Raw genomic sequence first — 27,902 nt, forward strand, 5'->3', positions numbered from 1 at the left:
CTTTCCACTGCTGCTTCATATACAGTAATCACAACAGCTTCTATACTGTTCCCAGCTGCTTAGGATTGTACTTCTTCCACTTGCCATAAATGAGCTATAATTGGAGTATTTTTGATTCTTCCTCTTCCAATTTTTTGCGGGAAATAATCAATCGTAAGTCCTCATAAGCAGAGGTGTAAATAGCTCTTCAACCTTGGTGTCAGGACATTTTGCTAAGGCAAGAGAGTTATACCTTGGTCCAGTCCTTCTGCGCTATTTCCAGGTTGGTGCCATAACCACTGCAGTGCTCTCATACCGCCTTTGTGGTTCAACAGTCAGAGCTGGTCAGTAATGTCTGCGTCTATTTTACATGACTGAGTTAGTGCACTGAACTTTTTCTGGCTTGTCAGGTCATGTTTAGAAGTTACACAGTAAAATGGAACAGGAGGTGCCTGTTCAGTGAGTGGCTGACCTAATGGAATCAGGAGAATAAAACAAGCTTTCATGAAAATAAAAATGCATGATAAATCATATTACTGAAGTATGCCACCAATATAGATATCAGTAAGACGAGTATTAAGTGTATCTGCTGCTCAGCATGAGAACTAAAAAGGGGCAAAGGCTTAACAGTATCCCCAATGTGCTACTTTCTAACAAGAATACAATATACTGGGAGGTAAAGACTGTTTGAAGGTGTGCCTTGGTGGCCCTCCATGAAACAGTATTTTGCAGCATTTAAGACCAGTAACATCAGATTACAGAACATACATAGTGTGTATCTTATCATTTCTTTGCCAAAAAAAGGCAAACAGACTGAACTGTGGTTGCTCACTTGTCTGAGGTTCCCTGGAAGGCCATTTTGGTTCATGATCATTTTGATCTACTGATCTTCTTCCCTAAGGATGTCCATCAGAATTTTATTTTCATCGTTAACCATGAAGAATGGCATTCCAATACCCTCCTGGTGAGTAACAGGCTTAATTCCAGAGGCTCCAAATCAGACACATAACATGCTGAAAGCAGTCGTCTCCTGCACTGTGGCACTGGCTGGATCCTGTAGTATACCGAGGAGGTGACAGTATTCATTGGCTCTGAAGAGTGCTAGCAACCTAAGCCCATCTTTGACAACGAAAGCCTCAGCGTCTCAAGATCAAACCCTGTGGCTCTCCATGGCAGGTCGTTGTTCACAGCATTATAAACATAGCTAGCATGTCTCCAAGTATAAACTTGGTGGGTTTATTAGCAATGAGAAGTTATGGTGACGTGTAATTACACTTAGAATCAAGCACATATATACAGGAATCAAATACCTAAATCAGTGTGCAGCGAGGCACAGCTTAAAACTCTAAAGCTGAAAAGGAGATGTAACCTAGGTTTGAGATAATCTCAATCCCCTGTTTGAAAATGCTTTGGACCCTAGTATTTAAAGGGGGTATTTTACTTAAGTAACTTTTTAATTTTGAAGGTAATAAGTGGTTGCAGTTTGAGCTTTTTTCTATGACAATAGCTAATGAATGATGAAATGCTTTTTAATTAAAGACAAAATAACTGAACTATACAATTTGCGTAATGATACAACAACCAGTAACCTTTGTATCTCCATCTTCCCCAAACAAGGGACAACAAAAAAGGACAACAAAAGTCCCTTTTCTTTCACATACATGGATTGTGATCCAGAGCTAATGATATGGGTAGAAATGTTCCTGCCTTTGTGAGCCAAGGTTCCTAATGCAGTATTTACATGCATTTTCCTTTAAGCTTTCATCTGCCACTTTGATGAATTACCTAGCAAAAGGCTCTAAGGTGAACTAGCTGCTCCACCATCATGCTTGGGAAAGCAAGATGAAGTGCTAATGAGGTTAAAGCAAATGTAGTCAGCACCAATGTTAACTCACATGGGTTTGAATATCCACATAGCAAGACACTTTCACTTAAACAATCTCTGCTGGTTTCTGACCTACTGAGCTACAACTTACTTGTTTCTTTTAAAAGTTTGACAGAGAATCCATCAATTGTTAGGAAACAAGGGCGACCATCAGTGGAGCTGTGGAAACTTGGGGAGGGGGGTGAGGGAGGGGATGTCAACATTTGCTAGATGATAAACATTAACACCCCCTAAAACATCTGTCCCAGATCTTGTCTGAAAACTGTTCCTTCTGAGAAAAAGGCTTTAGACTGAAACATTCAGGTATTGCCTAGCTACTTCTTGAATGATGCATGGGGGCTGAGCCCATGTAGCTGCTCCGGGCAAGTCATTTTCAGTCACCTCACTCAGATTCTTTCAGTCGACGTCGACAAAACTCGCACCTAAAAATTGTCAGAGGAATTCACAGCCAACAGCCACAACATTCTTGTACCAGCTGTTTATAATGCTTTGACAATATTGAAAGCAAGGGGGAAAAAAGCTATTGGCTGTAATATCATCTCATTGGGAGGCAGCGGTTGCACCAGAAATGTCATCTACTTAAGCAATAATAATGGAGGCACAAGGCAGTTCTTTGGGATTGATGACCAGCTGGGAAAAGTTGATGGCCTGAGAATAACCAGGGGCCATTAAGCCAGAAGAACATTAACTCCACAGAAAGCTCTCTGTTGCAGTAATTATTACAGTGATATTTGGGGAAAAAGGCAAACCAAAAAAAAGCAAACCCCTGACATATGAGTTATATTTTAGGTCGGTAATGCAACCCTTATTTCATGAGCCTTGCTTCGAAATACCCAAAAAAAGGGATAGGGTGAGATGTCGGTGAGTTTTAATTACCTTGAAATGTAACATATCATGCATGTAAAAGCTGCTGACATTTAATCATACCCATTGTCAGTAAGCAACCACAGCTTCATGTGTACCTGAACTACATGTACATCACCTTGCACGGCATGGCAGAGCATGTGGCTACTTCTACAACACAAGTCGGTCGTATCAATACTCAGGGCACTTAAGACAGTGAACGAGCCAAGTACCAGCCAAATAAATTGCCCAAATTACCTCTCGGTTCCAGTCACCTAAAAATACATATGGGGAGAGGGAGAACAGAGGTTACAAGACAGCAAGCTCACAGTGCCAGAACCCCAGGAGACGGCAAAATCAGCTGGTGTTTTTCCGGGATAGACGGGCTATCCCAAGGGAATGAAGGGAGCAGGTGAACCTTGCTAGGTTCTGGTAAACCCCATAACAGCACCTTAGCGGCCATAACAAATAAATGCAACCTTGCACTGCTCTAAGTAGCATAGGGCAGACTGACTCCTGGCAACTTTCACTTACTTAGATTATAGCCCAGTAAGTACTGTTGCTATATCATATACATCTGATTAATTTAATACCAATCAACAGACAAACAGAAACAAAAAACAATGCCACAGTTGTTTCTGTATTTTCCAATTCGAGGCAATATCTGCTCTGTTATTGACTTTAAAATCTATGTTGTCCAATGATAGAAAAATGTTATTTTCAGACACTTTATTGCTCAAAAAAAATCAATGGAAAAAAGTTATTTCTGATTCAAAATATGTTACTCTTAGATATAATTATTTTCTTTGTGATGAAATCAAATGATCAATTTTTTTTTTTTTTTGCTTACAGAAGTCTTTTGATTTTAAAGCCAGGATTTAGAAAACAAGACAATTCCCTCCAGTAAAATCAAGAACACTGGAAAACACACTTTTTCCTATACTCAGTACTTAATGACCTACTTTCAAGACCCCTGGGTTCAGATCACTTCATTATCGGTAGTATAGAAGTTTCCCTTCTATAAATAAAAAATAGAGTATTTTATCTTGGCAATGATGACCTGGCCAACAAAAAAAAAAAAAAAAAGAAGATCTTCTGGAGTGAAGAACAGCTCATTACTGAGTTCAGCAGAAAAAGACCACCTGTCAGTTCATGAACACCAGCATTCCTCATAGATACATCTGGAAATATTACAGATGACTTCAAAGTGTACTGGGAGAGAGCAAGAGAGACCGAGAAAGGTTAAAGAATATCCAAATTCCTTTTGAATGAATGACCTTTAACTAAGCATTTGAGACTGAAAGTGCAAAATATCAATAAGGTACTTGACAGCTATGTGTTTCTCTCGCACTGCAACACCTCTACAGCATTTTGTTGGCCAGCACCAGCATGCCTGTCTTCTGTCTGATCTGGAATGAAAAGCTATAGGGCTTCTTCACTCTCTATTAACTACCTGAACCATATTACTGAACCAACAACCTCCTCTGCAAGAGCTCCCAAACTGACTGCTAAAGTAAAAGCAGTGGTAGAAATAAGACCGATGTACAGGAAAGCAAAACTGTTTCCATTTTCAATTGAATTAATTCAGTATAGGGGTATATTAATGTTGAAAAAGCACACATAAACACTACAAGAGACAGTCTTACTGGTTCAGGAGAAAGTGAACTTGTTCCAGAGCAGTCTAGCTCTCTCTTTTTGTTATAAAGCAGGTAATTTCATTGGTAGGAGTTTCATGTCTCCCCTACCTGGTGCCCATTGTGCCTGGCCTAAGCATAACAGCTAGCTTGTGACACTCACTGTCAGTATTTGCTTTTTATGTTCTTTGCCTTGTGCACAGAACTTAATCAGCATTTCATATGTGATGTTAATGAACCCTGTGTTCAGCCCATGTTCAATGTAATTTATTACTTATGGCTTGTTCTTGATTGCTGGGTCATCAGCCACCAGCAACAACACTGACTAATTAATGCATTGCCAGTAATACGATATTTTGTCCTGGCAGCTTCAGTTCTAACTTTTTACTTTCTTGTAGCTTTGAGCAGCTTTCAGGTTTCTCACAAGCTGCTGGCTTGGGACCACTGCTCCACTAGGCTGGCTGCTCCTTCCCAGTTCTCATCTCCCAGAGGCTTCGAGGACAATCCCTGTCACAACAGGTGCCCCAACCTCTGCAGGAGCTCCAGGCATCCCCAGGCCATTGCGGGCACATCACAAACAGCTGCTTCAGCTCTTCTGAGCCCCTGTCACTCAGCACTGCTCCAGGTATAAAGCTTCTCTTGCCATTACATCCGTCCCTCATGAGCAAGCTATACATACTGTTTCTATCAGTGTGCCTCCTTCCTTAATATTTTTCCTAGAAGACTGATGATTGTAAGGCCAAATCTGCTTTTCTTTGAGAAATTCCCAACAATCACCTTAAAGTGGAATAGAAACCCTGAAGCTTCACATTTGCAAAGTAACTTCTGTTCTGTAAGTCAATGCAGCAAGCTGTGGGGCTCAAGCTGTCTCATTAGTGAAGTACAGCTGTGCACTTCAGAAGTGATTTCCACACTGCAAGTACTCTAGGAGACATGATCCTGTGAAAATAATGCAAGTTCCCTGATTATTTTTGCTTTGTAATACACTGATCTTGGAACAGGGCTTTCATAATAATAGGAAAAGAAAGAACCAAAAATGAAAAAACATACAAAGAGTTTGCTCTGGTATTTTTCAAGTCCCATCTACCTGACACACTGTGAAATGATGCTCTCAAACTAGTCTTCTCTGAACAGTAAAAATCATTCAGATGCATATTGGGATATTTTAGGTAACACTTCTGTGTACAAAAAGCTGGAACAAAAAACCAGACTGAAACACTTAAAGCGTGAAGAAAGTTTTGAACTTCAACCAACTTCAACTTGCTGTGGTACACGCCCTTTTCAAGTCACTGGGAGTTTTGATTTTGTGATGCCAAGTTCTGATCTAACAGATGATTTTGCTTTGACCATGACATGTTCACACATGTATTCAGATAGGGAGTGTAGCTTAATTTCTACCCTCTGCATGCCAGCTCAGACTTTCCCCGCAAGTTTCATAAATTTTCATTCTTTAACCCTTATGCTAGCAGGTACAGAGAGCTCTTAAAGAGGGGAAAAAAAATCCTCTGAGCAAATACATTTATGATTTTTGTTGAACTAGACTTTTGGAACGTTAGAGAATCTGCCATGAAAACAAACTGCATTATCCACTGAACTAAAAGCACTGATTGCCTTGAAAACTGTATTCCAGTGACTGATACCACACAAGTAAACAGAAAGGGTTAGGAGATACCACTTGCCCAACATTGTTAATCCTTATGCAAATCCAAATAACAAGCATTTGCAGCAAAACTTTGCAATTCAAAAAAGGTCTGGCAAGTCTGTTCATAAAGATAAATGTGTGTCTGTTTAAAAAATAAAAGATAAAACAAATTCATTTCTTATTACTTCTCTTTGTTTCTTGGGCTGTGGAGCTTGAATATGCAAATGTTGTGGAAACATTAGCATCTTCATTTCCCATTGATTCTTCAGAGTTAATTATATAAATGGACTCTGCCTTCAGATATTTGATAAGTAGGAACAGTGAAATAGCCAAACTCCAGCAAATGCATTCATTACACTAGTGATCACAGCGCCCTAGGTTTTATTCCTCCAAGGAATGGAATATTTTTGTTTTCCGTGATACTACACTGATGGGCATCTGAAAAACCTGTAGTAAAAATATAGTAATTCTATTTTCAAAAGGTCCTTAGACATACCTAATTCAATTTCAAAACATGAGGCTATATTATGAAGAGAAAAACAGAAAAACAAATGCACTCCATAAAGCTTTCACTGGGATAATTTTCTTAGAAAAAGTACCGTTAAGCACATTAGTCAATGTGCAGAGTCTTCTGCTTGTGTGAAGTGTTTTCCGGCACATTAACCCTTTTTCAGGAGACTGCCTGCTAGTCAAAGCTTCCATTAGATTAATTAAAATATGGCTCCTCTCACTGGAAAGAAAAGGCATGAATTTGGTTACAGGACATTGACTACCTGTAGAAACCGAGCCCTTTCTAGTTACATAAAATACAAGCAGAAGCAGCACAGGAGACTGAACAACAAGACAACTTTTAGTATATGGAGTGCATTTCTCTTATTTGGAAGCATGATTACCAGGTGCTGATGTTTTCCCCTAAGCCACCTGAAGTGAATATAAGGTGCAACCTTGCAAATTGTCAGCACATATAAAGCTAAGATTTAGAGAGTAGTTTCCATCCTGCATCCTATAAATGTGTCCCATGAGGAAGATTAGTATCAATCATAGGCTTATTGGAGAGGGAGATAGGATACAATGATAACCTGAAGCTATCAACTAGAGTAATGGTCTAAGAAGAAAAAGCAATCAGAGAAAGAAAAGAATATCCTCAAAGAAAGACAGAACTGGAAAATCAGGCAGGAATGTATCATGTTGATGAACATGAGCTGTTATACAAGAGAGAGAATCATATGAACAATATACAGGCTCTAAAGAAATGGTTATTGCCTAATGTTTATCTTAAAAGGAGTGCAAATAGACATCCATATTACATCAAACTGCTTTTTACTTTTGTTCTGCAGCTAAAGTACTTGCACTAAAATGCAATAAAGCCACAAGCATGCTGTCTTAACTATGCAAATTGTTATCACTGAAGCGTCAGAAAAACAGGAATTATTTCAATGGTCTACAGAAAAGGTATTGGACAGTATGGATTTTTGCTTCAGAAAGTTTTCACATCAACTTCTCTCAACTGCTTTGGTATGTTTTGGCAATTCTTTCCAGTTTAAATGCTTCATGGAAATATGCCCTCAGCTGCTCTCCCTGCACCTGTCCTGGCTGTGCAAAATTTTTTTTGAGCTTCAGTTTTACAGGGTCACTTTTTTTTATCTAACTCAGCTATAAGCTAAGCATCACTGATCCTTAAAGTCTGTGCCTAAATTTTCAAATTCAAGCACTTGTTTCTTTCTGTGACACTATTCGGCTCATCCAAATGCATCTAAACTCTCACTACGACTATTATCACTACGAGGCAATAATGTGATAGCAATTGCAAGGACACAGGCAAGCCTTTCCAATGGCATCCAGTTTTAACATAACTTCAGCAGAGCACGCAGAGTCCCTAGAACAGGCTAGATGAAATTTAAGACCAAACATCTGATTGGAAAGGTACTGACCCCATAGAGAATTTTCTCTAAAATATATTTTGTCTTGTATTTCTCTATCTTGTTGAAGTAGACTGAAATAAAAAATAAGGTTCCTCATTCCTTTGAAAGGTCTTTGTTCAAAAATTTTGTTCAAAGGTCTTTGTTTCAAAAACTGTCAAAAATGTTCAGCCTCATGGTGTTCTCTAAGGCCTTTCGATTTTCATGTGGCTAGCTCCATGTAAGCTTCATCAGCTTATTTTATATTAACCCAGACCGCTCTATATGCTCTTACTTCTGTCTCTCCAAGTTAACAGCACATCAGAAATTAGGGAATGAAAGCTGATTAAAAATCTTTTTTTTTTGCCAGAAGATACTGCATCTGAGTTGTATTGGGTTTGCGTGGCAAGGTTTTGGTAATGGGGGGGCTACAGGGGTGGCTTCTGTGAGAAGCTGCTAGAAGCTTCCCCTATGTCCGATAAAGTTAATGCCAGCGGGTTCCAAGATGGCCCACCGCTGGCCAAGGCTGAGCCCATCAACAACAGTGGTAGTGCCTCTGTGATAACATATTTAAGAAAGGGAAAAGAAGTTACAGGGGAGTAGCAGTTGCAGCCAGAGAGAGAGGAGTGAGAATATGTGAGAGGAACAACTCTGCAGACACCAAGGTCAGTGAAGAAGGAGGGGGAGGAGGTGCTCCAGGCACCAAAGCAGGGATTCCCCTGCAGCCCGTGGTGAAGCCCATGGTGAGGCAGGCTGTCCCCCTGCAGCCCATGGAGGTCCACGGTGGAGCAGATATCCACCTGCAGCCCCTGGAGGACCCCATGCCAGAGCAGGTGGATGCCCGAAGGACGCTGTGACCCTGTGGGAAGCCCACACTGGAGCAGGCTCCTGGCAGGACCTCTGGCCCCGTGGAGAGAGGAGCCCATGCTGGAGCAGGTTTGCTGGCAGGACTTGTGACCCCGCGGGGGACCCACGCTGGAGCAGTCTGTTCCTGAAGGACTGCGCCCCGTGGAAGGGACCCACGCTGGAGCAGTTCGTGAAGAACTGCAGCCCGTGGGAAGGACTCACGTTGGAGAAGTTCGTGGAGGACTGTCTCCCGTGGGAGGGACCTCACGCTGGAGCAGGGGAAGAGTGTGAGGAGTCCTCCCTCTGAGGAGAAAGGAGCGGCAGAAACAACGTGTGATGAACTGACCCCAAACCCCCATTCCCTGTCCCCCTGCGCCGCTCGGGGGGGGAGGAGGTAGAGAATATTGGGAGTAAAGTTAAGCCCGGGAAGAAGGGAGGGGTGGGGGGAAGGTGTTTTTAAGATTTGGTTTTATTTCTCATTATCCTGCTCTGATTTGACTGGTGACAAATTAAATTAATTTTTCCCCAAGTCGAGTCTGTTTTGCCCGTGACGGTAAGTGGTGAGTGATCTCCCTGTCCTTATCGCGACCCACGAGCCTTTCGTTTTATTTTCTCTCCCCTGTCCAGTTGAGGAGGGGGAGTGATAGAGCGGCTTTGGTGGGCACCTGGCATCCAGCCAGGGTCAACCCACCACATGAGTTTAAAATGTTTTTCTGAGAATGTATCAGATTCAACAATACACTAAGTCATACCACCTCCGCAGCAGGATCCCAAGGTAGCCTCCATAATCACTGGCATATTGACACTAAAGACAGATGCTAGAAACAGGTACTGGCAGCAAAACTGGTCAAAACATCCATTTCATTCAACAGCTACAGGATGCAGAAAGTCATCGGGAATTTCTCCCATGCACGTATGTAGAGGAGAAAAAGAGAGTGTGTTTTGGGCTAATATTTATATATTCAGTTTTGGACTAAAACCAGATGAAAAGAAAACATCTTGAAGACAGATGTTTAAAAATCTGTATCTATGTCTGCAACTATGTATCGCTATAATTTTAACTGGTTTCAGACTACAACTAAATTTGAAAAACAATCCTTTGAATTTAGGGGTCAGCTCTTTGAGGTTTTGGGGTTTTTTTTGAAGGGTCTCAAGCATTCCAAACATGTCTCTCCAATTGCTTACTATTATCACAGTCCTGATCAAGAGACAAAAATAAACAAACACATTTATCCAATCAGGATGTTTGTATTGAGTCTATTTGTCAGTGTGCAGGTTAATATGAAATTAAACACTCGGTGAATGGAAATGCACCTACCACCGAGGGTTAATTAGACAATCAAGTACAAGAGGTGGCACTCTGTCTGCCAACGTGGCATTGCTTCTCCTAAGAGATGCTCTTCAATTTATAGCAGAACATTGAAACTATCTTCTGAATAAGTTAGGGGTAAATAAGTTCGGGTGAAAAGGATGAGGTTAACTGGAATCTCTGGAGGAACCAGACAAAAAGGCTGGCTGGAGAGAAAGGAAGGTCTCTCTCAGAGGAACGTACCCTGAGCTGCAGGGCAAATGAGGGAGTCCTTGAAAAACTGAGCCAGGAAAGAGCTGATAGCAAGTCAGCTAATTACAGGGGGAGTGGGGGTTCGACCTTGCTAGAAGTAGAGTTAAGTATATTTCCGTATCTATGTATTTCACAGACATTTATAACGGTGCATCTCTTGTGACTGTGGCACATAAATGCTTTTATTTATGTTTCACCGTCAACTGATTTGAGTGAAGTATCACCCAGGCACTTGGCTAACGCTCTTCAGCAATATTCCCTGCTTAAAGATGTAGCTTATCTATAACTGGGGAAATGATATAAATTAAATCCAGTTACCCAATGCATTTGGTCAAGGTATTTGAAGTGTAGAAGCTTGTGCCACAGAGAGGATGCAAGAGGTACGTTTAAGAGCAGATACCACAGAAATCAGGAAAAAAGGAATCATCTTTTAGTGAGCAGCAGCAGAGACGAAACCTTCCTGCAAAGAGGTGAAATGCAGAGTCCCAGGGGATTTGTGGGTGCTTTATACACTTTATGTGCTTTTTATTTTACATTACTAGTCCTACATTGTACTCTTTGGATGTGATGTGTGTGTCATTTGAAGTGCATTTTAACTGGCAGTGACATTAAACGATTCCTGCTCACTTCTTCCTGGGTTGGCGGGGGGAGTATATTTCACTGGATCACTCCTTGGATCCATTTCACAATGGGAACAGGAGGCAAAGAGAAATAAAAACAAGGCACGGAAAAAAAAAAGAAGATAGGTGGATGGCACTGCTTTCTTCAGTGACACTGAATGTACATAAAATTCAGCCCAAAATGCTACAATAAGATGGGTGATGCTGGTGGTGATCATGGAATAATGAAAAGGAGAACATTGCAGCATGACCAAGAAGTGCTAGGCTGCAGAGGTTTTTCAAAGTATTTCTTAATCTTTCATTGTTTCAAATGACCATTACTGAATGCCTTGACATCTAACTGACACCTGTCAGCAGGAAATTTTAAATTCTGTAACCAGCACTTGCTTTTCAGGTCTCTGTACCACGCCTGGCTGCAGCCCAGGATTCTTGTTTCATGTGAATGAACTTCTGTCAAACAGTTTCTTCAGAGCAATAGGCATATCCTAAAGTAGTTTTTCTGCACTGGACATGTAGGTCAACTTCCCAGCTTTACTGCCCCAAATGCCCACCCACCTAAACAGCATTTTTGACAAACCTGGACCTCTCTAGAGCCACAATTTCAACTCTCAGGAGAGACGGCAGGGTATTTTCTTCTTGTAGGGGAGAAACACTGAAGTGTTGACAGTTTTTTGTATGGGAATCTTTCAGCAAAGATTTAAAAAGAGGAAGACCAGCTACTGATTAGGTGTAACTGCTTCACTCCACTGAACAAAGATGTGACCAGGTGGTTCATCCTGTCTTTACAGCATGGCCCCTGGGTTGCCCTCAGGGGGTGCTTCACCCTGCAGCAGTATGGGCCAGGAGACTCTGCCTGCAGCTGCCCAAACCCCACTGCCTCGCTGGCAGGGTGAGGTGGTACCAGTCTTTCTGCTGCCCACACGCCCACATATATCAGGTGGTTCTCAGGAACTGCCTGATGTTTCACATTCTTGGCACACCCTCAGAGCCCAGCAGTCGTGTCCACCTTACAGCATGCACCCTGCGCCAGTGTAACATCTGACCCCTCAGCGTGCAGCATCCCCAGCAGGGCTCTGCGCAGCGTCCCCATACCTGCGCCGCGCTCTCCGATCCCCCACTGTGCCCACACAAGGCCACCTGCAGCCCCACTGGCTTTCATGCTGATCTCACAGGGCTGGCATGCTGTGACAAATACATCTGCGGAGGACAGGGCAGGGCAGAAGGGACACAGACAATGCAGGAGAGCCAAACATGGTGAAAATCTGCCAGGAGATGGCATGAGAGCATAATCCTGACTTGGCCTGCCTGGTTGCAGGCATGGTGAGACCACGAGTGTTGTCCAAACCACTCGCAAGGGAGAGCCCTTGAGGACAGCTGGCACCCTGACATCCTAAAAACCAGTGTGAACGAAGTGGGAACTTCACCTTGAGCATGGCAGTGTCTGCACTGTGTCAGGCCTGCCTGTTTCCCAGATTTGCACATCTGAGGAGAAAACAACACATCCTCCCAGGAGAAACTATTGCTCCTGTTAGCACAGTACAGCCGGGAGGAGCCTCCGTCCTGGAAATCCACATTTGAAGAAATGAGCAGCCAAACTCCACTGACGTGTCAGCATTTAATTACAGCTGGAGTGTGGTTCAAATCTTTCCCTTTCTGTCATGTGTTCTGCTTCCCAACACACAAAAAACAGCAACAGTGCAGGATTTCTACCCCTCAAAAATAATAATCACACTACAGCCCTACTATTATAATTAAACAGAAATTAATTACATTCTATAGAAGGGGACAGGTTCTGAAGGCTTAGCTGGTTTCCTTTCTAATTATTGTATAACATTGTGAACACAGCAAAAATCTTTTTAAGATGCTAAACGTGCTGGGGGTTTTGTTTGCTTTAACGGACTGCAATGGATGCTGCATTTGCATTTAATTAAAAAAATAAGTTATTAAAATAGTTTATTTTGGTTCAATATGTATTTGTTTAGCATGTGGATGGTTTCACATCAGAAATGAGATTTTTTTTTCAATCAGTATTGAGCAATAGACATCTGGGAAAGCAAATAAAAAGAACAGATCAATGTATTTTGAAAAGAAAGCTTGTTAGTGCAAAAACATTTGGTCCTGTCACAACTAGATTATTTTTGAATATTCACCGTTTCCAAAGGAATCAATCCCTATCCCAAAAGCTAAATAGTAAGTTACCTTTTTGACAGGAAGAAAATAACACAACCCCAGAAACTGGAATGCGTGCAAAAACCTCACACCAAGTATGAACTACCCTCTAGCCAACAGTGATATCAAGAAACAACTCCTATGGGTAGATGGCATGATCCCTTCCAGCTACGTTTCTAGGTGCATGGCTGGCTCTATGAATGTAGGGCGGGTCTGCTGAACCAGGCAAACCATTTGGGAGAAAGAAATTCTAATCTCCAGCTCCCGAGCAGCCTTACACAGGAATCAGGCAAAGATTCTGGCAGATGCAGAAAAGAAGTGTAGGCATCCAGTTCACTTGAAATTCAAATGAGGGAACAGCGAGTTGGTTTATGTGCTTTCAGGGTTAGGCAGCAGCTAAGCAAAGATTTTTTTAAACTGCAATTTTACATTTAGGTGTAGGAATGGAGCTTTAATTGGGTTAAGTCCTGCTTTACACACCAGAGCTCTTCACAGGATCTAACTCTGTGTTCCTGTATTAAATAAAAGTCCTAGGGAACCACTTCTTCGTAGCCACATACCTGATTCATCACTCTTTGGAAGGCTACAATAAATCTGTCATGGAAGCCTACTAATTGCTACTAAATCACCAAAGCTGGAAGTGTCACAAGCATATCCAAAAAGAGTAAAAGTGAAGAGCTGAACATTCAAAGAGCTCTGGGGTGAAATTCTGTCACTTTACAGATGAACCTGTAATCTATGTGAAAATAAATGATGTATAATGATTACTAAATTTGAAATCAAATCTTCACATGGGGACAATTCAATAAGGTTAGGTGATTATAGGACTACGCAGCAGCATCAATTATGGAGCCAGAAATAGTCTCACATCCCTCAGAGGCTACAAAAACTCTGCATTGCTTTATTCACCAACATCAGAGGACATTCACTTTCATCAAATAGTCTGGGGGTCCTCGTTTGGAAGAAAAAAAAGAAAGAAAAAATGGAAGGCATGAGCCCAAAAATGACTGGCAATGATCCTAACTTATCATCTGAACTACCATTTGCTCTGCCAATTGATGGGAAATGAAGTGTGATCAATTCTAGTCCATTGTACATCGTTCCCATTGACTGCCCTGCCAAATCTTTGATTGAATAATTAGTTAAGATATCAATATCTGCCATTTTGCACAATGCTCACAAGACAAAGCCCTAAAGTTTTCATAAAATGGACAATTACCACGTTATCTGTAACTTTACATTTTCTTTCACATATATGACCAAGCCTTGATATTGCCAAAATATGGAATGAAAACATAACGGTACATAAGAAGCAGTAAAATCCAGAAGCATGAAATCTAGAGGTCAGTGCAACCCCTGAAGTAATACAACATACATTTTTAATCTTACAGATGGATAATAAGCCATATCAGAAAGGATTAAATCTGTGTTCCTCATTTACAATAGTTCACTTTAAGTAGCAACCTGTCTACTTTCCATTCTCGATATCAGGGGAAACAGCGCTAACTCAGGTACTCAGTGGAGACTGACAGCAATGCTGACATTTTAATAGCAGCTACTGTTTAAGAGCACTATTACCATCCTGTGATTCTTAGATAAAGATTTAATCTACTTTTGATGCAGCAGAGCTCTGCAGACCAGGCAATTCGCTGTTAGGGCACATGAAAAGGTGGGGGTTTCTTTATTCCCATCACCCAGTCCCACACCGGGTGTGTAACAAGCTGTTCCAAAGCCATAAATTAGACTAGGTGAGGCACTGCCTGACGTTATACTTTACATTGCATTCCCAAGTCTGAACTGCTAGCAAACAGGGACACTACATTTACTTTTCTATCATCTCAGACACAAATGGTGTTAACTGCAAATACAAATCAGTTATTCAATGCAAAAATGACATGACTTGTAAATTGGACCCTTTATAAGTACCTTGGCATTTCTATGTTTAGTTCACACACATGGACATAGTTCCCAAGTATCCAGATGCCATAGCAGTATCTAAAGACACCACTTCTCCCCAAACCATTCTGCTGCGGCTTTGGGTGTGCTCACCACCTTTCCCCTTAATTCTCGTATCTATTCGCCTCTTATCTGCCAATAAAGAGCAAAACCAGAAACGGTAATGTACAAACTGAAAATGCAAATGCATCATCTAAAATGCAGTAAAGTGCTAGTGGCTTACAAGGCAGAAACTGAGAAACCATGTGAAAGAGAAAATACCCTACTCCACATCATGGATGACTAATTTCTTCCCACACTACACTGTAATAAATCCTAGCCTTTGCTAACACAAGAATAGGAAAGCTCTTTCCCAGAGCTAATAAAGACATGCCCTGCTTAGTGCTCACTTTAGTGTGCATAAATGGAAGACATTTCTGGTTTGCCAGGTAGTGGCACCTCAGATAATCCAAAGAAAACAGATTCATCTTCCTTCTGAGCTGACAGCAGGTTAAAAGCATAACGCCATAGCTTGGTATCCACAAAAGGTTTCCTTTGGACATTACACCAACCCTATCCTAGGTCTTTATTTTTCAATTGGCAGAAAATATCATACCAGTGCGATCCCAGTGCTTGCTGGCTGATTGTTTTTTCGATCCCTGCGCTCGACAGGTGTGTGTAATAGCTGGGACATGCTGCAGTATATTTCTATGGCTGCTGCTGTAGTGCATTAGTTTGTGTAACACTTTGAAGTGAATGTTTCTTAAGAGAGGAAATCTGCATTACAGAGGCAGCACTTGTATCACAGACAAACTATATATTCAAGTTCAATGCATATCTTTTTATGTCAAACCAGCTTTCTTGTGCAACTCTCTATCAACTGGATTCTCAAATTAGGGAAGTGACACAAGTTGGACTGATCGCCACCCTGAACTGCTTCGGCAGTACTTGCCTACGAAGTATAGGCTATGCAAGCTCTGTGCAGTGTGCAAACTCTTACTATGGAAATTTGAATTACATACATATTTACTATTTGCAGATGAATATAGTCTGAAGCAATCTGGTTCTGTGCATTTTGCATGTTGAAATAGCTTTCTCTCGTATGTTCTGAATTATGCTTTTTAATCCTACCTGAAGACCAGTTATCCAACATTATTTTGCAATATTTTACAATGTGTTTGTCCCTCCTGAGTAACAGACTGGAATGACCAACTCAAGTCCACAGACAGACAAAATGTTAACACACCATCTTCATCAGAAATAACTGCATACTTCCTGTGTTACCCATGCCAATTTGGGTCTTAGTAGTTGGTCAGCCTCTCCTTTTCAAGAACAAAAAACCTTATCTGTGGTTTTCTACAGGGCTTAGCTCTGGTGAGTATTACACAAGCACTGTGAGTATCACGGTAGAAAAATGCCTCCTTTCTCCCTGCTAGCAAGACTAGTAGCAGGGGGCATATAAAATATAAAATAAAATATTCTACCCTTTCCAGATTAGCCCAAAGCACAAACAAGTACTAGCATTCTCTTTGTTCTTCTCACCCAGAGCAAATGCTACATCAAGTTCGAGAAAGACAGTTGCATCTTGAGCAAATTGGCTCCAGGAATCAATCAACTTATCTCATCCAAGAAGAGGCAGGATGTCTAGACTTCTACATTTGTGGAAATGGTTACTAGGCATTCAGTAATAATGGCAACATGATGGGCTGACAAGACTTTATTTTCCTCTGAGATTGGAAAATTCTGATTCTGCTTGGCAATAAATGTAAATTATTTACAGTGTAAAGATTTGGTAGATACCATGCAGTCTACTGCACATGGGTGTACATAATTCTTATATACCATAATTGTGCACTATATATGCATTGATAAAATTAATAGAACTGCAGGCAGAATATTTCTATCTTGAATAATTTTCCACATATTAACCATCCATCTTAATACCATGCCTCTTCTTATCTGATTATTTTATTAAGAATTGGTAGGGGGCTTTATTCAGCTAAAGCTTACTGAATGAAGCAAAACTTGCAGTTGTTTAGCAGGTCAGGTAAAAAGTGGATAAAGAAGCCTCAGGACTGCATAAGGTACCAACACCCTCCAAAATAACATTTACTAAATAGATTTTCACAAGCAGCAATTTCTATTTACTAAAGCAGTAAATGCAGTCTTGCAATATCTGAAAGAATTAAACATTCTCTGTGAAAATTAGCCATACAGCATCACAGGAGGTTCTCCTTTATTCAGCATCAGTTAAATTTCACTGTCTTCTAAGGAGGAGATTAAATTTCCCCTTTACAACTCTGTTTCCAACTGTCTAACACACTTCAGCAAGCTTTCAAAGGCAGGCTGGCATCACTGAATTCTCTCTCAAATCCAGGCTGCTTCCTTTGCACCAAGCTTCTCCACTCACTATTTTTTCAGTGTTTCTTCCTTTCTTTCATGGTTGTTCACTCCCTAGTATACTTATTTTCTAGGCTAAAATCTCTATGCCACATATATGCCATTGCAGTGATACAACATAAATGAAGCACATATGGTAAATTAAGAACACATCTGAAACATCCCTGAAATTCATTTTGAAGGATGAAGGGAGCACATCAAAAATTGAGGATGTGAATGCGAATTTTAGGATGTCACAGAAATCAGCTGGGCACGCTATAGATTCCAATCTTTTTGCTATTTCTTTTGTATTTGCTAGCAGCCTAGGGTTACCAAAGACTTTGTATGGACAAACTGCAGCCTACCGACAGTTTGTAAAATGTGTTTTCTGTATGTATTCATCACTTGTTAAAAACTGTTACTTTAATAAAGCATATTTTGCTAACTTCAATGTATCTACAAGTTCAGGGTCTACCTTCTGTCTCTTTTTTTTTCCCTCTTGGGAATACAGTGACAGTTGCTTATGACTTAAACCTGCAAATTAACAGCATTTCTGGACCTTAGCAGACAACCTTCCTTCTAGCGACCACATAAGGCTCTTCTTGACTCAGGCATCACCAACTGAGAAGGATGAATTACTGCATATAGTAGTCTTAGACTGATGATCTGTTTACTCTTCTTACCATATTGCCAAATGTTATGATTTTATTACGTATTTCATAATATTGCATGTTTTTCTTAAATCTCCAGCTCCCGGAGTGATAGGATTAGAAGAGAACAAGTTTCTCAGAGTAGCTGAGAAACTAGAAAGTGTAACGTTAAGTACACAATGAAACTTCAAAAGCAAAGGAAAAAATAAAGTCCAAATATAATATTAGTATTTATAACTTACGATTTTTAAACCAATACCTTAGTTGGACACAATTTCTGATTGTTTGACTCAGGTTGTCCAGAGCTATGGTATCTAGAGAATGTGTGAACAATAGTCATATATGCTCACTTCAGACTTCTGTAGTTATCGCAACTGAGATACTGCTGCTTAATCTCTATCTACTCTCTACCCAGAAGTTTTGAGTAGTCCTAACTGGGAAGTGTTGCATCATATTCTCCTCTTCAACCCTGTTAGTGTCAGGATTCCCACCAGGGGTCTGGAGAACAGTGCTTCAGGTGTTCTGCCTCCAACTAAGCCCAGCATTTCCTCTGCCTCAGTTTAATATGTCCTCCTCCCCAAAATCAGTTCTGCAGCAGAATCTGAGAATTTCCTGTATACACAAAGCTTCTGCAGGGTAACATGCCTTCAGCATCAGAGCAACTCCTCTCTGCTTGGCCACCCTGCTGCTGGCTCCATCCCTGTAGTCAGGACATGCCACATATGTTTCAGCGAGTCTATTTCTATTCCCTCCCTCTCAAACAGATGCACTGGAGCCTCTATTTGCTTTACTCTTCCCACTCTAGCAAAAGACTCTATTATGCTGCTTCCCCTCCACTTCTTCTGAAGAACAGGCCACTAAGGAATCACCTGCCGTATGTCCTGGTAAAAACACTAAGGTCATTTGGACCACTCTTGTCCTCTCTGCTCTTGCCTTCCTCCCAAGAAAAACCCAGCGACTCTTCAACTCATTCTTGCAGGCAAAATTTCTGCTTACTCCGGGAGAGTGAATTTGTTGCATTTCAGTCTCTCTGTCCAGTTCTTGGCACTCACGTAGAACTCTGAGTGACAAAGTGAATGAAAGGAAATTTAAAAAAAAAAATTTTTGAGTGAGATTGTAACTGTCTCATTGAAACGCTCGGCAAAATCCTTCATGCCAAATGAGAGAGATGTTACAAGCTGCCTTAAAAATTGATCCCGAACGAATGAGTCACCTTCTTAGTAAGTAAGACTTGGCAGAACTTATTTGCATCACAAAGCCACCACTGCCTTCTGGCATCCTGAAGGCATTGTCAGTGAAAAAGCCAAGGACTGAATGGATATAGATGCAGATGAGAATCACTTACTCCTAGGGCAGGCTTTAGATGCAGAACTAGCCTGAACTTTAACTACTGCTCCCTACCACTTTCCTATCCACCCAGGAAAGCTTATGATCTGTCTCAAGAGGACGCTTTCAGCTTAATACAGTGAGGAAAGTACAGGCTTGAGCCCTGACATTGGCTCTCTCCAGGCTGGCAAGCTACCTACTTACATGCAACACGGGCACATCAATCATACATGCTATTATTTCCCAAGCGTTACTGGACAGTTCAACTAGGATGAGATGCTGTTGTTCTCTGGCACAAATCCTCAATTTTCTACAGTGAACTACGATCATCAAGAGTTGCTGGAGCAAAGATATGCCATGAGAGGATGCCATGGCTTTCATCCATGTAACTTCATTTTGGCATAAAAGAAAGAGCATCTTCTAAAAAGCTCTTCCTTGGTTAGCAGTAAATACGTAATATTGTGATTTATCATCACCAACAATCCCATTATTACACTGAAACTAACTCCATTTAAAGAACTTTCAACCCCTAAAGGGTTTCAAGCAATGCCCAGTAAATTTCCATTTCTAGATATGTCAATAAATTCAGTCTCTTAAGCAGCAAGAATAACCCACCATGGGAATACTACTGCATTTACCAAATGTATGCAAATAAATTTGACTAACAAAAAAATATCAGTTTAAAAACAAAAAGACAAATACTATTTGTACTTATCAGTATTAAGCACAATTTTGCCCCATTTCCTTTGCTTTGTACCAGACAAACTGCAAAAGTGTGATTCTTTCACAGCCAATAACCCTGCTGAGCTTCACCTTTTACCCCAGTCTCTTCATGAAATTCGTTCCAGCTGCCGAGTGTGACAGGTATGCAGCAATATACACTGGTGATGAGCATCTGTGACAGCATTTAAGTTGACCTAGTTTTCAAGGTAGTTCATATATCTTAGTGGAAAAAAATCCGTATCAATGAATAGGATAGGAATGCTATTATTACACCATTGTCTCTACTGACCCCTCCCAAAGAGGAACAGAGTCACTCTTCCTCTGTATTCAGCCTTTCCCATTCTTAGGTCATTTTTATTCCAGAGGCACATTATTGTTATAGCAGAACGTGTATGATACCAAAAGAGCAGTCCTAGCAGAGCTAGGACTGCTAGCAGAGCTAGCTATAGATACAGCTATATGGTAAAAAAAGTGCTTTGTACTAGGCAAGTTGCATCACCCCTCACAATCAAGCCAAATTCTACCAGATTTATGGGTACAAGTGCTTCTACATTACTGTCTCTTCAAAACAACTGTGCCAGTCCATGATCACACCTTATCTCCTCTCTCAACACCTACAGGGCTCCTTAGCATAGGTCTGGCATCCAATTTCCTCCCTTCACCATCAACAGTAGCACAGAAAAAGTTATTCCCATTATCCACATCCTAAAGAAGCCAACAAGCTCCACTGCCATTTCAATAAGGCATTCCCCTCAAAAGCTCTAGAAATTCCTATTTCTTTAGCCTTTCATTTTGGCAAACAAACAACTACACATGGTCCTCCCACTGACCAACTACAAAATCAGACTGACCAGTAATGCTTTGAAAGCTTCCTTTGTTCACTTCTCTGCTAGTTGTCACATGGGCACAGCCTTGCTTGCTTACTATTAAATAGGAATTTCATCTTACTATTTGCAGTCCTGCTTCTTAAGTGCTTTTTACAAGCAAGAATAATGGTAGTTCATTGCTCTTGAGCCAAGTATTCTCTGGTCAAAACCAGAAAAGCAAATATAAAATCCCTCCTCCCTCTCTTCCACATCAGATTTGTTTAATAAAAAGGCCATTTTGTTTTTCTCCCACGTACCTCTTAGCTAGGTTCTTTCTTATATCATAGAGAATAATCAGGATTCTGCACTCTCTGCCAGTTGGCAACTTGGTTGATGAGAAGTAACACAGAAAAAAGAATTCAAAGTTCAATACTCCTTTCCATCACTTAATGCAGAAATCAGCCAAAGAAAAAGAAAATCTAATGTGAATAATAAGAAGAAATGGTGAACAGAGACTGTACGACATGCTTGCCTGAAGGCTAAACAAGCTAGTCAATGCTCCGAGGACTTTCATGAGTTCTATGTAAAATGGTCATTGGATAATATGCAGAAAGAGGAGCAGGGGTTCAACCAAGCTCTTCCCAGCATTCGGCTCACACTCCCGCTTGCTCAGTTCTTTGTGCCTAGAGGTACAGCTCCAACAAGAAGTACAAAGTCCTCTGACCCCTACATTAGTTTGTAGTTTAGACATTAGGGTTGTATCCCTAGAGAAAGACTTGTAAATCACCTCCGACCAAGGAAGACATGAAGGTTTTGCCTCCTCCATTCTAGATAAGCATTCTAACCACGAGGCTACTCTTCAGGGCAAAGCAGAGGACCTTCTTGTTTAATTGAGGATTAGATGGTTTTTTGCAAAGGTGACCTTGATCTCTGATTCTTGAGAAAAGGGCGGAGGAACTTATTTCAGGATCAGCATTTAGGACAGCGTGAAGGAAGGTGTTTCTTCAGAGCCATGAATAAGCATGAAGATAGGATATTTAAGACATAACCCCTCACTCATTGTTTTCTACTATCTCTTGGTTTGTATTTTTTCCCCCCAGATAACTGTATACTGTCTTAAACATATGTTAATGGATACATATTTACTAAATACTGCATAAACCAAGGAGATTTGGCATTTTATGTGCATATACAGTAATACCTCCAAGGCTTAAACAGTATCTATTGAAATACTTAGGATCTTCAAATATGTTATTGTATTTCACACATTTGATTCACAGACATTTATAAATGTAATACAAACTCTTCTTTTCAATAAAGAGGAGACGTTATTTCCTGCAACACAAGTCCAGTGCAAAGCATGGCTGTGGTTATGTAACATGTTTTTGTGTTTTTTCCATGCACCTTTATCTCCATCACTAATTTTGTAATTTCAAGTAAATCCCAATGTATATCTCCTGTGAGACTATGAAACACTGTATTACCTTCACATTTACAGGGAAGAATAGATACTGCACTGTTTTTCTTGAACATAGATTGAACATGTTCTTGACAGAGAAGTGCCCACCTTATTGATTCAAACAGTATCTGAGAGGCATCAAAACTGCAGCAATAGTTTAGCTGCTAACATGAATCGCAAACTCTTTTTCAGCACATTTGAACTGGGATCTTACTGCCCTGGACACTGATACATAAATAGAGTTATCTGACATAATGTAATTTCAGAGCAAAATCACATCAGTGCATTGACTTAATACCAGGTTCTATATGAGAGTCTCATATTCTTGGCTGATTACTTAGAAAGTGCAGCCTAAACAGCCCTGCACAAGGAAAAAATATCTAACCTATAGAAAATAAGATGAACAACCTTATTGGACAGATGCACTCTGAGATTTTAATTCTGCTTCAATTCCTGTTTAGCAGAAGTTCATTAAATTCCTACATCATGAGTCTGACCTAGAAAAGTAAATAAGTACTCTGTTATTCCCTTTAGAGCCCTGAGTTACTAATAAGGAATTATAAATCTCCAGTCACTTTGTCAAGCAGCCAAATACATCCCAACTGAAACACAACTGCAAAGTTCATAAAAATGAGACCGATTGAAATGCAAGACTAAAAATGTGATTTTGTTTTATAGACCATGAATTAATACCACATTGTTTCCACTTCTGTGAATTACAAATATGGACAAGTAGGGATGCAGAGAATGCAGCTACCTTCACCCACCTAAGTCAACTCTTTCACTGGCCCTTGCTTGTCTCCTCCTTGAAAACATCAAGTTACTGCATTTATATAGCACTATTCATCATAGATGTTTAAGATTTTTATGAAGACAGATAGGTAGTTTAGATGTGGAGAGACTTGGGAGCAAATAATCATAAACATTCACATGTGCCTCAGCCAAAGTCACCACGCCAGCCAGTGATGGATTTGGTAATGGGACCATAGTACCCTGGATCAACTTCCAGCTCTAAAACCCACAGCGTATCATGGGCACTGCTCCAGCAAAATGGTAAGCATATACATTACTAGAAATTATGAATAATTGCACTGAAGATGTTTTCTGAAACAAAGCCACAGTCCTTCTATGCGTAGGGTGAAATCTGGGCTCTGCTGCAAAACTTGACTCACTGGTAAAAGTCCTCTTGGCTTCAGCGGCTCTAAGACTTTCCATTCCTTTCTAAATGTTTCTTGAAAATCTGCTTTGGATTTGTTGATTCGTTGGATGACCTCAGTTATACTATCCAGGCTACGTTAAATATAGTAGCTTGAATTGTCATTACCTACAGCGATTAAGCCTATAATTAGATCCCCTTCAATGTCTTCTTGACTTGCAAATGCATCCCTCTAACCTTCCCTGATGCTGTTTTACCATTTGACCCTGGAATATCTCTGCTTGTTTTCCTGGTGCAATAGCTCCAAAGTCCAAAAAGCTGAACGCTAGTTTTAATAGTATAGTGAGAATTGTTTCTAATCAAGTTTCCTCTGCCTAACTACAAAAGACCTAAGGCTCATTTACAAATCATCCCACTGCAGTTTATGCCACTGCTTTTGCAGCTGTCCGTCAGAGCACAGCTTTGCCTGTAGAGCGTTCTGAATGCTGCTGAAACTTCAAAATATGCAATTGTACACGTAAACATTGGTTTTGGTAGGAATTTGGCTATATTAATAAGACTGGTGAGCTCAACCCTTCACCTTGCGAGGCTCACTCAGTTCGCCGTGAGGAAACCCTCCTAATGAGGCCATAAAAGCCCTAAAGTCCTGCCTGCTCCCAGTAATGAAGATGGCATGTCTTACTCACAGGAGTCATGTTCTGGCCATGCCCAAACCTTCCCAAGTCAGATACTGTCCACTTGGCTGCTGCGTTCTGAGGACAGAATGGTCTGTACTATGTATATTCTGCATATACTCTGTAAAGCAGTTTGAGACTCTGCGCTATGAAAATAATTTAAGATAAGTTATAACATGGCTTCACAATTTGAATTATACCTGATGTATTTGTCATGCTGATTTTTAATTCTCTATCCACCTCTAAAGCTGAGATGGCACCATTAATTACATAGCTGGAACACTGTACCTGTATAAAAATGTGAATGAAATCACTAAATTAAGATTGCCTCCAAGAAACTGTTGCTTAGTCTCATTAGCAATACAAAAGTGCAGTAATTGAAATGCATGCAAGAAGCTATTTATTCAACTGGCCAAGAAACCTGACAGTTACTAAAGGCAATCTTAATCTACACAAAGAGAGGGTTAATTAAAGATATGCAAATAATTTGTTTTCTTGTGTTTCAAACTAGAAAGTACCTAGTGTCCCATTTAAATAGGTTATGAGAAGACAATGGATCCTCTGGAAGATCACAATGAGATGTGAAATACATTGTACAGAAGGTGTTATAAAATCATGTGCTAAAATACAACGTACTAGGAAAACAGAAATTAAAATCTTGTACACTTGGTCCAATTTGCATGTATTTTAGCATCCCACTGGGAAAATAAACATGTTTTGTAACTACTGACACCTTCACATCAAATTCAGAGACCAAGTCACTGAGGGGGTTTTCCAGCCCCACACAGTGTTTCAAAGACAGCATGTCACACTTTTTCCAGCTCTGACAGAAAAAGGCAGACATGGCTTTGGGCTGTGGGAGAGCCAGTGTTTTACTGTTACATGGTTAAAACCAGCTAAAAATCCACCAATTATTCTGTAAACTGAAGAGTAATGCTAGCAACTGGACAATCTGTGTCTCCACTTCAGGCAATTTAATATCTCCTATCTTTTATTTTCCTTTTCTCTCTATTCCATAAAATGCCAATAAATCCTCCTTTTCTTTAATCTAAGCTTAATTGGGTTTTTGGCTGTTATCTGGGGAAATTACTTTTTCGCATTCCTGAGGGAAACAGAACAGTGTCCTCAGGAGAGCTGAACACAACAGTCAGCCTACTGGTCAAGAGCAGGGGAAAAACTGTTACCTCCTTTCAAGGAATTGCCTCAGAGGGGCCAGTGGTATCATTATGAACAGGGAAAGGGCTAAACGACTTGAGGATACAATGCACCATCAGGGACTTAGATACACGTAATAGACTACTGGCAGTGAGAGGTAAGATTATACAAAAACATGCTAGGAATAAGAGGGATATCTTAAAAAATATTTCAAAAGCAATGTGTTCACTGAAATATAGTGCACATGCAGAAGTCGTACCATTTTAATTATAAAAGTATAATTAAAGCGGTACAATTGTCTTAATGTGGATGCAGACTTAGAGGTATAAACGTGTTTGTTCCATGATAAGCTAGTCTTGGAAAACAAGAATAAAAGGCGTTTCTGGGATAAGGCATCTTGATACTATACATCTATGCCCATGGCAGAAGACACCTATTTCCATCAGGGACGTGAACATAATAGAATAAAAACTCCATGTAGACCAGTCCCAACAAAAGAGGGCACATTTTAACAAAAATGGGGAAAACAGGGTTCTTGATTAAAAAAGCATAAAAAAGCCGTTATCTTTTGTTTGTACATCAAAGGCACACCATTATCAACACAAAGGAAACTTTGCTTCTCATTGATGCCCTCCTCAGGGTTTGCACATACAGACTTTCCACTAATAGTTCTCTGCATTGTGTAATTATAGAAGATGGAAATAGACCCACAGTTAGGCAGTGCTTTCAATGGAGTTACCGCTTTCCAAGTTTGAGCCTCTCATTTTTATTATTTTTGCCGCTTTGTATCACTGTGCTGCTTGGAATATTTATTCAGAGCATTTGTGTTCCAAATATTTCCATTTTCAGAATACAATTTAATGTATAGACAGAGCAGCAAACTGTCTGCTTCCTGACAGGGCTGATAAGAACCAAAATGTTTACAACGTAAAACTGTCTGAGAAGCAAAGCAACAGACCTCTGCAGGACAGGTGCTCAGACAGGAATATCTACTAGTAAATCTGAAATGTCTCACACTGACAGAACCATCCTACCTGCTATCTAGAAATGTGCCTCTGAAATACCAAAGTAACTCATGAGTACAATCAAAACTATTTTTAATGTAAAAATACTACATCTTCCCCTACTGTGGCCAGATATATTTGAAACATTTTGCTGTGACACCAACATACATGTAGGTTTTTTCCTCCTGGGTGAAACAGTATGCTTCTGAACAGTCTGTGATGTGCTAGGACACACATACATACTGTCTTACTCTGCTTGGACTTCTTCAACACCTCTACAGAGCGTGGAAACTTATGTTAACCTTTGTGTTGTCCCCAGCATTGAGCACTGTTATCTCCAGCTGCATTCTTAGGCAATGCCTCCTGCAATCCTAACTTGCACCCACGATCTACTAAACCACTGTCCAGTATCAAGTTGCCCTCCTGGGGCAATTGTACAAGTAATTCGCAAACAGATGACCAGATCCATAATTCTACTACAGCTACTTTGTGAGAGGGCTTGGGAGGAAATAAATAGCCCTGAAACAAACTCTGCTTTATGAATTATTCTGATGCAAATTCATACTCTAAAGCATTCCTCTTGTGCCAGAAGAAAGGAATATAAACAACGGAGAATATATTTTTATATTTGGATTTACAGGGGCCATTATGAAAAATTGATTAACTGTAACAAACCTCCAGCAAATACTAATTTAAAGAGTTAGGTGAGAACCACAGTAGTTATGAACAGCTAACCAATACATTCACCTAAGACTGAGTCACAGTCAAAAGATGTTAATTTCCATTATTCCTATTTAATGTTGTGGATTTTAAAATATTTTGCCCTAGATCTTTAAAACACATAGACACTTAGATATGTTTGAAATGAATGAGAACTTTCATCAAACTACTTTTGAAGAACTGGCCCTCTGGATTTCTCAGGGTATTATCATCACAGTTAATGTACTCACATAGGAAAGAAATTGGCTTAGCCACACAATCCATCAGCTGAGGTTTGCAGCACCCTCCTCACTGAAGAAAATAATCTCATATTAAAATTTTGAACATTTTCAAACTGTTTCAAACACTAATATTGTTCTGTGCAGCCTGATCCCTTCCTACCGCGATGGCTAATATGCTGATATCACTGTAAGATCAGAGTTCTAAACCCACAAAATACTGAATTATACTAAAACTACTAGGCGCTGATCCTACCACGCTGCCATGGCATCTATGTGCCAGTGAGGTCCAGCAGCTCCCTGGGGTGCAGGAGCAGTGGGGGCTCCCCAGGGAGCTGGCAGAGCAGAGCCTCACCATCCCAGCCAGGGAGTAGGACAACTCGGGGGCAGCCCCAGCCCTGGGCGTCAGGCACCTCTGTGGGGACAGGGATGTGCTGAAGCCAGGCCAGGATGTCAGCCCACGGGCTGGGCTGGGCTCGGCAGAGCTGGGCTGGGGCAGAGCTGGAGGCTGGCACCCCTGCAGCGTTGGTGTCGGCGTCACTGGGCAGGGACTGATGGCCTCAGGCTGGGCTGAAATGGAGCTTCTGGACCCACAAGAGCAACCGGTAGAGCTGTTCACA

General features: G+C 40.7%; 1 protein-coding gene across 1 annotated transcript in view; it reads right to left on the minus strand.

The window, feature by feature from the left end:
• ST6GALNAC5 (ST6 N-acetylgalactosaminide alpha-2,6-sialyltransferase 5) overlaps positions 1-27,902 on the minus strand; it is a 73,716-nt gene that overhangs the window by 14,547 nt on the left and 31,267 nt on the right. The gene's annotated exons all lie outside the window — the stretch shown is intronic.

The sequence above is a fragment of the Gymnogyps californianus genome, chromosome 8, assembly GCF_018139145.2.
Source record: "Gymnogyps californianus isolate 813 chromosome 8, ASM1813914v2, whole genome shotgun sequence".
In the NCBI taxonomy this organism is placed as follows: Eukaryota; Metazoa; Chordata; class Aves; order Accipitriformes; family Cathartidae; genus Gymnogyps; species Gymnogyps californianus.